This window comes from Halyomorpha halys, unplaced genomic scaffold, assembly GCF_000696795.3.
Source record: "Halyomorpha halys isolate HHAL.00 unplaced genomic scaffold, Hhal_1.1 Scaffold768.1, whole genome shotgun sequence".
Classification (NCBI taxonomy): Eukaryota; Metazoa; Arthropoda; class Insecta; order Hemiptera; family Pentatomidae; genus Halyomorpha; species Halyomorpha halys.
This window is the reverse complement of record NW_027107817.1, coordinates 144,366-159,211: the sequence shown is the minus strand read 5'-3', so window position 1 is coordinate 159,211 and position 14,846 is coordinate 144,366. Positions and strand designations below refer to the sequence as shown.

The following is a 14,846-nucleotide window of genomic DNA, read 5'->3' as shown; positions in this document are numbered from 1 at the left end:
GCGGCTTTTTCAAAATGTTAAAAAAAATTAATTAAAAAATAGAGTTATTTACGTTAGATAGTTTTCGAGATATAGCTTTTTAGCTTTATAGCTATTAAACGTAAATAACTCTTTTAGGGCCCATATTTTAGCAAATTTACTCTACTTTAAATGATGCTCTCTTAGAGTTTCTATTGTTGTTGGTAGTTGTAAGGATATAGAACTGCGGATAAAAAATTAATTTTCTTAACATTTTGAAAAGCCGCCATTTTTTATTCCCCCTCCCTATACTTCGCATACTCATTAATTTTGACAAGTAATTTTACGTGGTGTTCATTATAGTTATATAAAATTGGGGTAGCATAACTGACTTTTTCTCCTCTTTGACTATTATAATTTCTATACCAAAGAGCTTACGCCATCCCTACCGACTCTAGCAGTCGCATTGAGTATCCTTGGAAACGTTCTGCCTATTTCTAGAGATATTTATTTTATCTGAGAAGGAAATGTTAGTTCATTAACCGAAGATTAACACATCACCTTATTTAGACTCGCACCTGTCGCTGTATAATTTCGAACCTTTCAAGAATTTATGTTGTTTGTTTATTTATTTTTTTCTATTTTCTAAGAACCGCGTAGCTATAACTGCTGTTAATGTTAAACTAACAGACTTTAGGAGACTTCCTGAATCGGGTAGCCCCCCCCCCCCTCAACTTCTAATCGACCGTCTTAATAGCTGCTACTAAAATTCATTACAGACTCTCTGGTACAAGTACCGTAGGCCGACTCATTAGACCGAAGGCAATCGCTACCGTGAGCGCCTTGACATTTATGTTCTCGGAGAACTATAGGTGAACTCTTGCACCTGCACATCAAAGGCGGCTCTAGTGAATTCTGCATTCCACCTATAGGTTAGCGGTAACTCGGCTTCTAAAAATGGCGGTAACCTGCGCGGGTAATCCGAACCAGGTGTAACATTTCCTACATCTTTGGATGTTTGTATCGGTTGGTACCTGTAGTAAGGTATAGGTTCACTTCAAGTTGTTAACATAATGGACAATGTATTCGCAATTAACGATAGCATCCTACAAAACAAAAATACTGTCCAACTTCTCTGAACGGACGCTCCTCTTTAACGTAGGGATGGGATTTCGTAACCAAAATATCGATAGCTTCCTTCTTTTTTTTAATGTATCTTTATTGAAATATACAACTGTACATTATAATAAATTTAGTAAATTTGATCTCAGTTATAATGGAGTGATACAGGCGTAGAAACTACCTATTTGTAGCACTCTAACGACGTTTTTACTTTAGCAGGTCTCGTGGCCATCTTCGTTTCAAGCGCCTTGGAGGATTGGCATGAATAGAAGAGGTGCTTCCTTTTCCACAAAACTAGTGTTTTGAATGGTTAAAGAGTTTATAATGGAAGGAATGATATCTGTTTCGGGCTAGATCGGTAACATATGAAACATTAAGGTCTTTATAAATTATGATTTTATTTGTGACAAAGTAATAGTACAAAAGCCCAAGAGGAGAAAAAACGCAGTTATCTCACCCCAATTTTTGATTACTTTAATGAAAACTATGTATAATTAATAGTCAAAATTGATGAGTCTGCCAAGTATAGGTAGGGGGAATAAAAAATGGCGGCTGTTTCAAAGCGATAAAAAAAACTAATTTTTCATTCGGAGCTCTATATCTTAAAAAGTAGAAACAACGCAAGAAAACCTAAGAGAACGTAATTTAAAGAAGAGTAAATTTGGTAAAATATGAGCCCTAATGGAGTCATTTACGTTAAATAGTTTTCGGTATATAATTTTTTAATAAGCAACATTTCATAAAAATTTTGTATGGAACGTACTGAAAGATCAGTAGTTAGTGAATTTATTTTGAAATATTTATATCTCAAAAACCATTTGACTTACAGATGTCTATTAGCTCTCAAATTAAAGCTAGTTTAATGAGCTATAAAGGAGTTTATGATGTTTATCTTCGTAGGTAGTATTTTACATGAAATTTGCTAAAATAAATTGATTTAAAGTTGTTCGGACAAATTTTCATTTACCAAATTTATAGTCATATGTCAATATCATAAAACTACTACCCCTACGAAGATAAGAGGCAGACGTACGCACGTCTTATGGATCTAGAGATATATTTTTGCAAAAATCCAATATTTTATACGAACAACTAGAAACTAAACATTTTGTGAGTTTATTCTGTCAAATATCATAAAAACTACTACTCCTACAAAGATAAACATAACTATGTTGTAGTAAATTTATCTAGCTTTAATTTGAGAGCTGACAGACATCTGTATGTCCTATGGTTTCTGAAATAAAGTTTTTCATAAATCAAACTTATTGTCCGAACAACTATAAATCAATTTATTTTAGTAAATATCATGTAAACTACTATTCCTACGAAGGTAAAAGTCATAAACTTCTTTATAGTCCATTAAACTAGCTTTAATTTGAGTGCTAATAGAAATCTGTACGTCACATAGTTCCTGAGATATAGATTTCTCAAAATAAATTAACTAACTACTAATCTTTCAGTAGATTTTTTAAGAAATTTGGATTTTTAAAAAGCTATATCTCGAGAACTATTGGACGTAAATAGCTCTTTTAGGGCTAATATTTCAGCAAATTTAAAAAGAGTAAATAATGTTCTCTTAGGTTTTCTAGTGTTGGTAGTTATTAAGATATAGAGCTCAGAATGAAAAATCAATGTTTTTTAAGGTTCTGAAACAGCCGCCATTTGTTAATTCCCCTACCTATACTTGTCAGACTCATCAATTTTGACTAGTAATTTTACGTAGTGTTCATTATAGTAATATAAAATTGAGGTAAAATAACTACCTTATTCTCCACTTTGGCTCTTGTACTATTATTATTTCTATACCAAAGAGCTTACGCCATCCCTACTAGTACAAGAACCCAAGAGGAGAAAAAAGGCAGTTATCTCACTCCAATTTTTGATTACTTTAATGAAAACTATGTATAATTACTAGTGAAAATTGATGAGTATGCCAAGTATAGGTAGGGGGAATAAAAGCGGCTTTTTCAAAATGTTAAAAAAAATTAATTAAAAAATAGAGTTATTTACGTTAGATAGTTTTCGAGATATAGCTTTTTAGCTTTATAGCTATACTTGGCCCTACCTATACTTGGCAGACTCATCAATTTTGACTAGTAATTATACATAGTTTTCATTGAAGCAATCAAAAATTGGGGTGAGATAACTGCCTTTTTTTCTTCCTGGCTCTTGTACTATAAGGAGCATTGAGGATTTTACGAAGGATTTTGGATACGAGAGGAATTCAAAATCAACTCAACATGTCTAGATAGGCCTTATTATTGTTATGTAGATCTGTCTCTTATAACTTGCCAGGGAGTGTAGTGTGTCGAAAGATACTGTTAGTCGCCATCTACTCTCCATGGGGAAGGTGAGAAGAGCAGTAGATTGGTCCCTCACGAACTTACTCCTCACCAATCAGCTAAAAGGTTATAAATTTGTGAAAAAAAGTTTTAAAGAACTTCATTAGTTCGAACTCCTGTCACATCTACCATATAGTCGAGACCTCCCACCATCGCATTACTACTTGTTTCGATCCATGGCCCATTTCTTTGAAGGGAAAAACATTTTGGTAATTATGCAGAAGTTGAACATATCGGTCCAATAGTTCTTTGACAGCCATCCCAAAGAATGGTATCAGCGTGGGATCGAGCAATTGGCTAGGAGATGGCTAATGACGGTAGATAACAATGGACTATACTTTGAGTATTAATTGTATTATATATCAATGAAATAATAATGCAAATATTTAGTTAAAAAACGGTCATTTTTTTTATTTTATACATCCTATCACTACCGTATGATATACATGTATGTTGGATTCTGTGATCCGATTGGTTCACCCCATATCCGTATGAGGGAGTGGATATTACTGCCGCCCGGGGTTAGCACTTATTGCTACCTCGAGGGACCTGCCTTTTTTGGCTGAAGCAATAAGTTAGCCGTGCTCTATAGATCTCGGGCTAGGTTCAAAGCCACTCAACAATTTATCTACTTACCTTCACTCAAGTCGACCATAATTTTTCTTATCTTATCGTTCCTTTGTGTTTGCTCTTTCCGGCCTGTTATCCTAATCATTATTTAAGGAGAGTTGAAATTGTGGTTTTCCTGACCTTTAAATTAGTTACCATTTATTTCTTTGGCATACATTTACAATTATTCCTATTGGGTCGAACTTAGAAGACATGTACTACAAGGAAAACTGCAAAATTCATTTATGGTATCCCTATTTTTTTAATTATTTAATTACAGATCGGTAAGGGAGGGGGTACAGCCTCATAAAAAAGGCACCCCTCACTATATACAATGTTATAAATAAATAAATAAATGAATTAAGATAAAATAAAAAGATTAAAATAATAATTCTTGTTAAAATAAATAATTTAATTTCTATCCATTTTGGTCTCAACACATTTTATTTTTCTTAAAAGTCCGACGTTTCGGCCAATCCGGCCATCCTCAGGGACAATTTACTTGTCTCTACTCTCTACTAAGTCAATTATTTATTTAGTTAACTCCATAAATGTCATTGTTTTTAATTATTAACTTTACTTTTATCAAGAATTATTATATTTTATAATCTTAAACACTTTCTTGAGACTGGTTAATTTTGTTAAAATAAATAATTTAATTTCTATCCATTTTAGTCTCAACACATTTTATTTTTCTTAAAATTCCGACATTTCGGCCAATTCCGCCATCCTCAGGAAGAATCTACTTAATACAATTTTGGAACTAAATAATTTAAAAACTCAACTTCATGCAGTCAATATTCAAATTAAAACCAAAATTAAAATTCATTTTCCACAGTCACTATTTGTTAAAACTTTATCATGCAATGGTTGTGATGAAGTTTTAACAAATTGTTAAAATGAATGATAAAATAAATGAATTTTAATTTTGGTTTTAATGTGAATATTGACTAATTAGAAATTGTTGTTTTGACCTGGGCAGAATAATCTGCATGAAGTTGAGTTTTTAAATCATTTAGTTCAAAAATTGTATTAAGTAGATTGTCCCTGAGGATGGCCGGATTGGCCGAAACGTCGCACTTTTAAGAAAAATAAAATGTGTTGAGACTAAATTATTTATTTTAACAAAATTAATCAGTCTCAAGAAAGTGTTTAAGATTATAAAATATAATAATGCTTAATAAAAGATAAAAGTAAAGTTAATAATAAAAACAATGACATTTATGGAGTTAACTAAATAAATAATTGACTTCTAATAGGAAAAAAAAGTGAATTTAAGAAAAAGATGAAGGGAAAAAACAAATAAAGAAATTAAGATAAAATAAAATTTTAGAGTGACAATAACAGAACTGATAAACTGATAAGCTGAACTGAGCGCGTTCAAAAAATAAACACAAATTAAAAAAAAAATTATTTATTTGTGCCGACGTTTTGACTTCTATTTCAGGCCTTCGTCGGGGCTAAAAAAAAAAGAAAAGAAAAAAAGAGATAACAACCATCACTCAGAGAAACATAAAAATAAAGGAAAATTATATACACACAAATTTGGAAATATCCATATCAATGAATTAAATAGATTGCAGTTGATTAATAACAATAGGAGTAGATAGGAGTAGATTGATAACAATAAAAGATTATATATAATATTATAGAAGTAAGAATTATACAAAATAAATGATGAAAAATTAAAAAAAAAAACACAAAAAATGTTGAAGGAATAAAGAATATTATAATTCTTAAATATTTAATATTATAATTCTTCCGCACATTTCATTATGTTTATTTCTTTATTTCTTCAACATTTTTTTTTTTTTTTTTTTTAATTTTATCATAATTTATTTTGTATAATTCTTACTTCTATAATATTATATTTCATCTTCTATTGTTATTAATGAACGACTCTCTACTTTTATTATTAATCAAGTACTTTCTGTTTAATTTATTGTTTAAAGATTTCTAAATTTGCTTGTTTATTATTTTCCTTTATCTCTATGTTCCTCTGAGTGATGGTTTTTATCTCTTTTTAGCCCTGATGCAGGCCTGAAATCCAGGTCAAAACGTTGGCAAAAACAAATAAGTTTTGTTCATTTGCTTACTACACCCCCGACCGAACATGTTCCCCTCATATCATAGGAAATAACATTAATTAATTATTATTTTATACTTCCATGTTTTTATGATTGGACTCCCTTATGCTCACAGATACATGGCAAAGAGGAAGAAGGCCTTACCATGGGGTAGTGGGGGGCCAGGAGGGGAGGCTATGACGGGGCGCTGAGATCTCGTCAGTCCGAGTGCGGAGGTCGGAGGATGATCGTATACCCACCGTCGCCGCGGCCCAAGGGGCGCCTCGTCCACTGGAAGCAGACCAATGTCGAAGAGGGCCTTGTCAGGGTCGACCAAGCCATGCTCACCAAGCTAATCAAGAAGGAGCCCATAGAGAAGTACTACAGGCTGGATCCGGAGCCCTTCGCAACGTGAGTAATATATATCTAAAGTATAATAATAATAATATAGGACAACCTTGCATCTTATCATAGCTAGGTCTGATAATGTGCTTAATCATGTTTATATGAAAATATTACTTTGAAGAATTCATCAAAAACAGAATACCAGTACGCGGAGACTATGAGTTTAAGCACAAAAATTTGGAAAAGTAAAAATTGCTTGTTTTGGTCCTACATTCTACATTTTAAGGACTAAATAATAAAATATAATAAGCACAAAAAATGAGAATTTTAAAATGTTAAAATTATTAAATAAATAACGTTAAAATATATAATGTCCCAAAAAATAATATATAATGTACCCAAAAATTTATAATTTACCAAAGAACATGAAATATGTAAAATAAGAGTAATATATTCATTTAAAAAATAAATATGAATTAGAGTCTATTGTAAGTAAAATACCTTATCTGGAAACATTAAATAATAATTGTGTTTGGTTTTTGATAAAAAAAAATGAAGTTTAACGATCTATAAAGTTATATATATATTATTTTTTTTGTAACAAATAAATTAGAGAAATTAAAATTTTTTTGGTTTACATTTGCGAAGATAATTTTTTTTTTGTAATGGTTTTAGAGAAAAAACTAAAATTTGGAGACAAGTTCAGATCAAGTAATTTTTAATGCTAACTGACTAAAATGTTATGATAATTGATATAAATACTGAAGTTTTATTACATTAAGTATATTCACCTGGCTTGTCTGGAAGTTACATATTTTCAGAGCGCTTAAGGATTAAAACTAAAAAATTTTCTCAATATAAATAGCTTGATTTTATCAAATATTTTTCAGAATGAACGTACGAAACTACTAGTTAAAAATAATATATCATTCATAATTTGTTAACTAAAAATAATGTCAATTAGTAGGCGAAAAGGGAAAGTGAGAGTTTTCGGGTGTTTAACAAAAATTTGGAAAACTATAAATTGCTTGTATCGTTCCTTCACTATACATTTGAAGCATTAAATAAATAAAACATGGTAACCATAAAAAAAAAAAAATGAAAATTTAAAAAAATGTTAAAATATTTGTCAATTATGTTTTTCTGTAAATCAGAAGTCATATACTACGTTTTACCTTTAAAAATACAAATATTCTAAAACATTATTGAAAAATCTATGAATTCAGATTTTATAATAAAACTCTCTAAATTCAAAAACTTGACACTAAAAATATTTAAAAATTGTATTATTTTTCAATTGTTGTAAAATTTTGACATCCTTGATGCATTTATATTGTAATTTGTTTAATAAATTATTAATAACTATTTTAAAATGTTTTTTTTTGTTTTGTTTTTTCATATTATTGTAGATTTTTTCATGAAAACTCAAACCAATTAATATCGTTATTTTAATATTTTTCATCAAAATTTTGGGGCTCTTTCATCCTCAGGATTAAAAATTTGAAATGATTTTACCATTTTATAAAATAAAAACTTTTAATTTTTTTTTACTTATCAGTAGTCACATTATAATTTTGATATCTGTTCATAACTCAATATTTTATTTTATGAACCAATACTCACTATTAAACAAAGGTTTTTATTTTATAAGATGATAGAATTGTTTCAGATTTTTTATCTAAATATCTAAAATATATGTAAACATCAATTCATAGATTTTTGGATAATGTTTTCGGATATTTGTATTGGTATAACGTATATATCAAATTATAGTATACGACTTCTGATTTACGAAAAAACATTATAATTGACAAACATTTTTACATTTTTTTTAAATTTACATTTTTTTTATGATTATCATGTTTTATTTATGTAATGCTTCAAATGTATGGTGAAGGAACGATACAAGCAATTTATAGTTTTCCATATTTTGGTTAAACACCCGAAAATTCTCACTTTCCCTTTTCGCCTACTAATTGACCTTCTTTTTGTTGTTACCAAAATTACGAAAGATATATTATTTTAAACTAGTAGTTTCGTACGTTCATTCTGAAAAATATTTGATAAAATCAAGCTATTTATATTCAGAATATTTTTTAGTTTTGATGATTAAGTGCTCTGAAAATATGTAACTTCCAGACAAGCCAGGTGAATATAGTTAATATAATAGAACTTCAGTTCAGTATTCATATCAATTATCATAACATTTTGGTCAGTTAGCTTTAAAAATTACTTGATCTGCACTTGTCTCCACATTTTAGTATTTTCTCTCAAACCATTACCTAAAAAAATCTTCCAAAACGTAAATATTTTAATTTCTCTAATTTATTGATTCCAAAAAAAAAAATATAACTTTATATGTCGTTAAACTACATTTTTTCATCCTAAATTCAAACATTATTTAATGTTTTCAGATAAGGTATTTTAACAACAATAGACTTTAATTCTTTTTTTTGTTTTAAATGATTATATTCATTTTATTTTAAGTATTTCATGTTCATTTGGTAAATTATATATTTTTTATTATTTATTCTATATTATTTTTCTAATAAGTTCATAAAGTCTTTTTTCTATAAGACGGAATTATCAGGTTTATTTTTGAATTTTTTTTTCAGATTTATTTTTTAAAACTTTTATTAGAATAATACATTCTGGTACACTCAAGGGCAATGTTAGGAATTTAATATCACAATCATACCATATATACATATTAACTAAAAATAAAAATGAAATAAATAATAATACTAAAATATAATTATACTTAATTGTTTTATAGTATTTTATTTTATTTAGTTTATACTTAAACTAAAATGGATAAAAATAAAATTATATATACACATCATAAATAAACATTGTGCCATTCACTAAATCCAGTTTAATTCCATAAGACTCTTCCAGTAAAAGATCATTAAGTTTATAAATAAACATATCTTGAACATAATCATACCTTTTTTTAGATAAGATATTTTAATTTTTTTTAAATTTATATAATATTTGATTCCATTCATTTTCTTAAAAATGATTTTTTCTAAAATGTTGAGTTCAGGATTATATTAACATTTTTGTAGTCATTTTTAAAATGTTTTTGCGCAATTTTGATGTATTTACTTATAATTTTGAGAAAATATTAATCTCCATATGTCCTTTTTGTATCCGTTCATACATTTTCTAGAAAGTTTGCTTTGATATTATTGTCATAGTTTATAAGATATATTTACAAATATTTACTTTTTTTTCTTGTTGTTAGCAATTAAAAAAATATATAAAAAAATACAAGCATATAGTCAGATTTACTTGTTATAATGCCAGTTCACATAAAGAACACTTTCTTATCCGCCATTTCCATACAAAACCAAAGTGGATGCATCGTCCTTCAAACTGAACGAGATAGGTCATGCTCGGTATGATTAGTAGGTGACATCCTACGTGTCTAAGTTCTCTTCTGTATTATATCATATGCACAATATTATATTCTAAAATATAACAACAATAATATTGATAATATGTCTATGATCTACATGCCTGGTACATTTCAAACTATCTAATTACACGATTAAATTATATTTATTTATTACTTTAAATATATTTCTAATATTAATAGTAATAAAATTATTATATAATTAAAATATAAATTTTATAAAGATTTCAATTCAATTGTAACAATCATTGACTCATATTGAGTTCCTAAACACCCTTCTCTCTTCAGCTTCCATCTTGCCATGCTGACGTCACAGCCTGTTTACTTTTGCTTTCAATTTTTTCTCAATTCCAAAAAGCTAAATGTTTTTGTAATGTTATTTATATTACATTTTTTCAAAACAAATTTAATGATATATTATGTTTTTAATTCGTTTCACCATCTGTCCCCTCTATTTTACAAACAAAAAAAATTCTTGAAACGTCTAAGATAAAAATGAACGAATTAAGCACTATTGTGTTTATGACCTGATGGCAGGTAGGACAATAAAAAAAATTAAATTTTTATATTAATTAGAATTTGTTGCCTCTTTTTTCTACCATTTTTATTACCTCTATTTAATTGATTTATAAACTATGAATTGGACACTCGACTAACCCAAGAATACTTACTGTCAGAAACATCTAGACTATCATGTAGACAGTGTAACGTACCACTAACTGTTAATCATAAACTGACAGACTGCAGGCATTTGATAGACATCGGATTACCATATCATTTGGCAAACGATAATTAAACTTTAAGGAAACGATAATTAAACCTTAAGGAAAAAAATGTATACAAATATGTAAGTATCAATTGATGTCACTGTAATGGTATAAATTTTCTTTTTTTTTTTTTATTTCCTTTTTTTTACTTATATTTTTTTAATATAAACTATTGCTATGATACCAGCTCATATATTCTAGTATAGATTTAATGATATTAGGAATATTCCCGAAAGGTCAGTCTGTATGCTTAGACAGACATCACCATTCTTGTGGATTGCATTATATTACATTTAAATTTTTTGGTTTTTAAATTTATATATTGATGTTTACAACTGTACATAAAATACATCAAGTAAATTTGAGGAAATCGTAATGGTATGGTACAATCATGTAGAGAAACTTCCCATTGGTAGCACTCTAAAAACATTTTTACAATATAAGGTCTCGAGACCATCTTCTTTTCAGACGCCTCGGAGGATTGTCCGGAATAAAAGAGGAAACAAGATTAGAAACTAATGGGTTTGAGTGGTTAGGGAGTTTGTAATGGAAGGATTGATATCTGGTTCGGGCTAGATCGGTTACAAATGGAACATTAGGCCTTTGTGGATGATTTTATTAGTGACAAAGTAGGGAGCATTTAGGATTTTGGATTGTAAGGATTGGATACGAGAGGAATTCGGAGATTTAGTGGAGCCCCAAAGCTCAACGCCGTATATCCAGCTAGGCCTTATAATTGTCGTGTAAATCAGTCTTTTTTAATGAATTGGAAGTTTGGACCGTATGTCTAGTAAGTGCTATAATAGTAGAAATCGACGTGGAGTTTCCTGTCTTTTCAGTCTGGTGTGAGGATTCCAGGTTAGTCGTTTGTCCAGATGTAGTCCAGGGTACTGGATCTGTTCAACAGGGGTATGGGCAACATTATTGAAGTATACTGTAGGGCAGTCAGTAGGTTTAGAATTAAAAATATATATATATTCTTCATCAAACAATTTCTGTAGTTAAATTGTAAAACGTCTTAAATAAGGCCTGAGATATCGAAAATTAGTTTAGTAGAACTGGTCGAATATATCTGTAGAATCGATTATATATAAGACTAGAACTATTTATTGTATTTAAATATGATATTATTAAAATATAAACGTAGGTCCTTATTTTTTATGTATTCTCACTGGAATACCGAAGAGTCCAGATAAATTCTGGAGTATATTCCAGTATCTAGATGTTACATTGCTATTAATATTAAGAGATTAAATTGAATTAAATGAGTTAAAATGTATACTAAATAACAAAAAAATAATAAATATTCATATTTTTTGACCTACTGTATGGACAGCGATTTATGGTTTTTGTTATTTAGTTTTTATTTTAAATCATTTAATTTAATTGACAATTTTTTTTTTATTTTACATGCGAAAAAAAAAATCGAATGGTATATAACCTCTATATACTAATATAATATAGATTCAGACGTATTCCTAAGATAGTACCATAGACTGGGGTTAGTTTCTTTCCTGAATTCGCCTTATAGCCTTTTCTAAGGCTATTAAAGTTGTTACAAATTAACTCTAGTCTAAGGTACGATCTAGGGAATACCTCAAACACAAAATAAAAACAATTTATTATTATTATTATTTTGCTAAATGTGTGAGTAGTCAAGCCAGCGCAGTGATATATAGTTTTTCTGTAATTAATGAAGTGTATAAAAAAAAAAAAAATACCGTTTTATCAAATTCAAGATTTCAAAGGACTGTAACTATCAATCCTATTTCATATTTACCAATACTTAAAAATTCCTTTTGAGCATTATCTAAGCTTGCTTAAACCCATTCGACTTCGTCAGAAAAAGCCTCACTTTAGTTATTTGTTTCAAAAAAGATACATGACAAAATAATTTCAGTTAAATCTGTCCACGGACTTGCCAGTGAGTGTGGTATGTCGAAAGTTACTGTTAGTCGCCATCTACTCTCCATGGGGAACGTGAAAAAGAGTAGTACTCCTCAAGGGTTCGAACTCCTACCACATTCACCATATAGTCCAGACCTCGCACCATCGCATTACTACTTGTTTCGATCAATGGAACCCATTTCTTTCAAGGGAAAAAAATTGATAATTTTGCGTAAGTTGAAATTGCGGTCCAAGAGTCCTTTGACAGCCGTCCCAAAGAATGGTATCAGCGTGGGATCGAGCAACTGGTTAGTAGATGGCTAATGGCGGTAGATAGCAATGGACTATACTTTGAGTATTAATTGTATTTCATATCAAAGAAATAATAATACATATATTTGGTTGAAAAACCTTTTTTTTTCATTTTTTTTTTTTTTTATACACCCTATTAACTCATTTCATATCCATAAGCAATAAGTATTTGCTTATATTATTAGATTCTAATACTTAGATATTTCGCTATTAAAAAGATATATATGAACTGGTTTATAATCGATTATTATCTTTCTTCTAATCGAGCTTTGGTTGCTATTAAATGCCGTGCAATACGGTATTACCTGGAATAGCTAACTTAAACTAATAATAGCCCACAAAGTCGATTATTATAATATTCTTATAATCGATACTGTACTAGGCGGAAGCAGGTATGTCTATCTATTTGCCCGATGCAAATTATCTAGTGGTCCATTTCCCGTTACTGATTCGGTCGTGGGCTATGCGTGACGTCCATTACTATCGGAGGCGTCAGCAGAATCTAAAATCAATCTTTCCGTTAATTCAGCTCGAGGGCTATGAGGCCTTCAGGTTAGGGTGTGGGTGCCTGTTCAGGACTAAGGATTAGCTAGCTGTTTTACAAAGAGTCGAATCCTGGTTCCACAACCTGTTGTTAGGGACAAGCTCTGAGGCTAATGTCAATAAGTCTTTATTAACGGAGAAAATGAAATCAGATATTGAAATTTAATATAAATTATGTTGAGGTCGAATTGAGAACTTTTCCTATTAAAACCCTTAAAATTAAAAATAAAATTTTGGTAGAAGATAGTTGACCGTATGAAGTATATTATAGGAAGATAGTCCGGGTGGCTGTCAATAGAGATATCAAAATAGTAAAATAAATTATTTATTGTTTACGAACGTTTCGCCCCACTTTGTAGCGCTTCGTCAGGGCTGTCTGATTGAAACAAGGATGACATCTAACCTAACAAAAACTAGTCAGTTGTTATCCTTGTTTCAATCAGACAGCTCTGACGAAGCCCTGCAAAGTGGGGCGAAAAGTTGGTTTACAATAAATTATTTTTTCTATTATTTTGGTGCCTTTATTGATCGCCACTCGGACCATCTATAATAATAATAAAATGATTTAGAGATGTCATCACACACGTCTTTACACAACCGATTCTGTCAAAAACACAGCAGATACTTTATAGATAAGCCGCTAAGTACGTACTTTATAAAAAAATAGAAGCTTAGCGCACCCGAAGGTTCGATACCACCATTACACATATGTCCAAAAACCCCAGTCGCAACCCAAATCCACAGAATCAGTCTTGACGTAATCCTCCCATATACTTTTCGGTCTACCCCTCCGATGTTTACCCATCGAATTTGAAATAGACGGTCTCAAGTATTGGTCTCGACTTTAATACAGACAGGTTTCTTTTATAAAGTGATAAATATATAATAATTAGTTTAACTACGCCAATTTGATCTCCATTACTCGCTTCATGCTGAATACGATAATTATACCCAACTGGATATTCCTGATGGGGGAATATAAGAGAACTAAATAAGATCAATATAATCGATTCCTGGCAATCGAGTTAATGATGTATTTTATTCCAATTCGACTCCTACACAGCAAATCCTATTAAAAATCTAATCAACGAGCCAATTTAAATTCATGATAAAAAGGAAAAAAAATGTATTCAAACTTTTTTTTATTTTCATGATTAGCAAAATAATAGCAGGAAGAGAGAGAGGCCTGCTTTCTGATTCTGACTTGTCCTGGCCGCGAATCAACTGACAAGAAAATAACACATTTTGATTTTAGCGGCTGAGAAAGCTTTAAATATAGCAATGATTAATAAATATGGTAGTAAAGTGACATGTCATTAGTGTCGAATTGATAATATTTAGTACTATAGTCTTTAAAAAGGGCACCCACGGGAAAGATGATTTTGTTTTCTTACCAACTTTTTGGAGAGAAGAAAAAAATGAGGAGAGGGGGGAGAGAGAGAGAGAGAGAGAGAGAGAGAGAGAGAGAGAGGGAGGG

The 14,846-nt window shown here is 29.9% G+C and overlaps 1 long non-coding RNA gene across 1 annotated transcript in view; it reads left to right on the top strand.

Annotated features, from left to right (window-relative positions):
- The window catches only part of LOC136795474 (uncharacterized), a 210,567-nt gene that overhangs the window by 53,084 nt on the left and 142,637 nt on the right, over window positions 1-14,846 (top strand). The window contains exon 2 of the long non-coding RNA XR_010843092.1: window positions 6,234-6,508. This is a non-coding gene — a long non-coding RNA (uncharacterized lncRNA). The remainder of the gene's footprint in view (window positions 1-6,233; window positions 6,509-14,846) is intronic.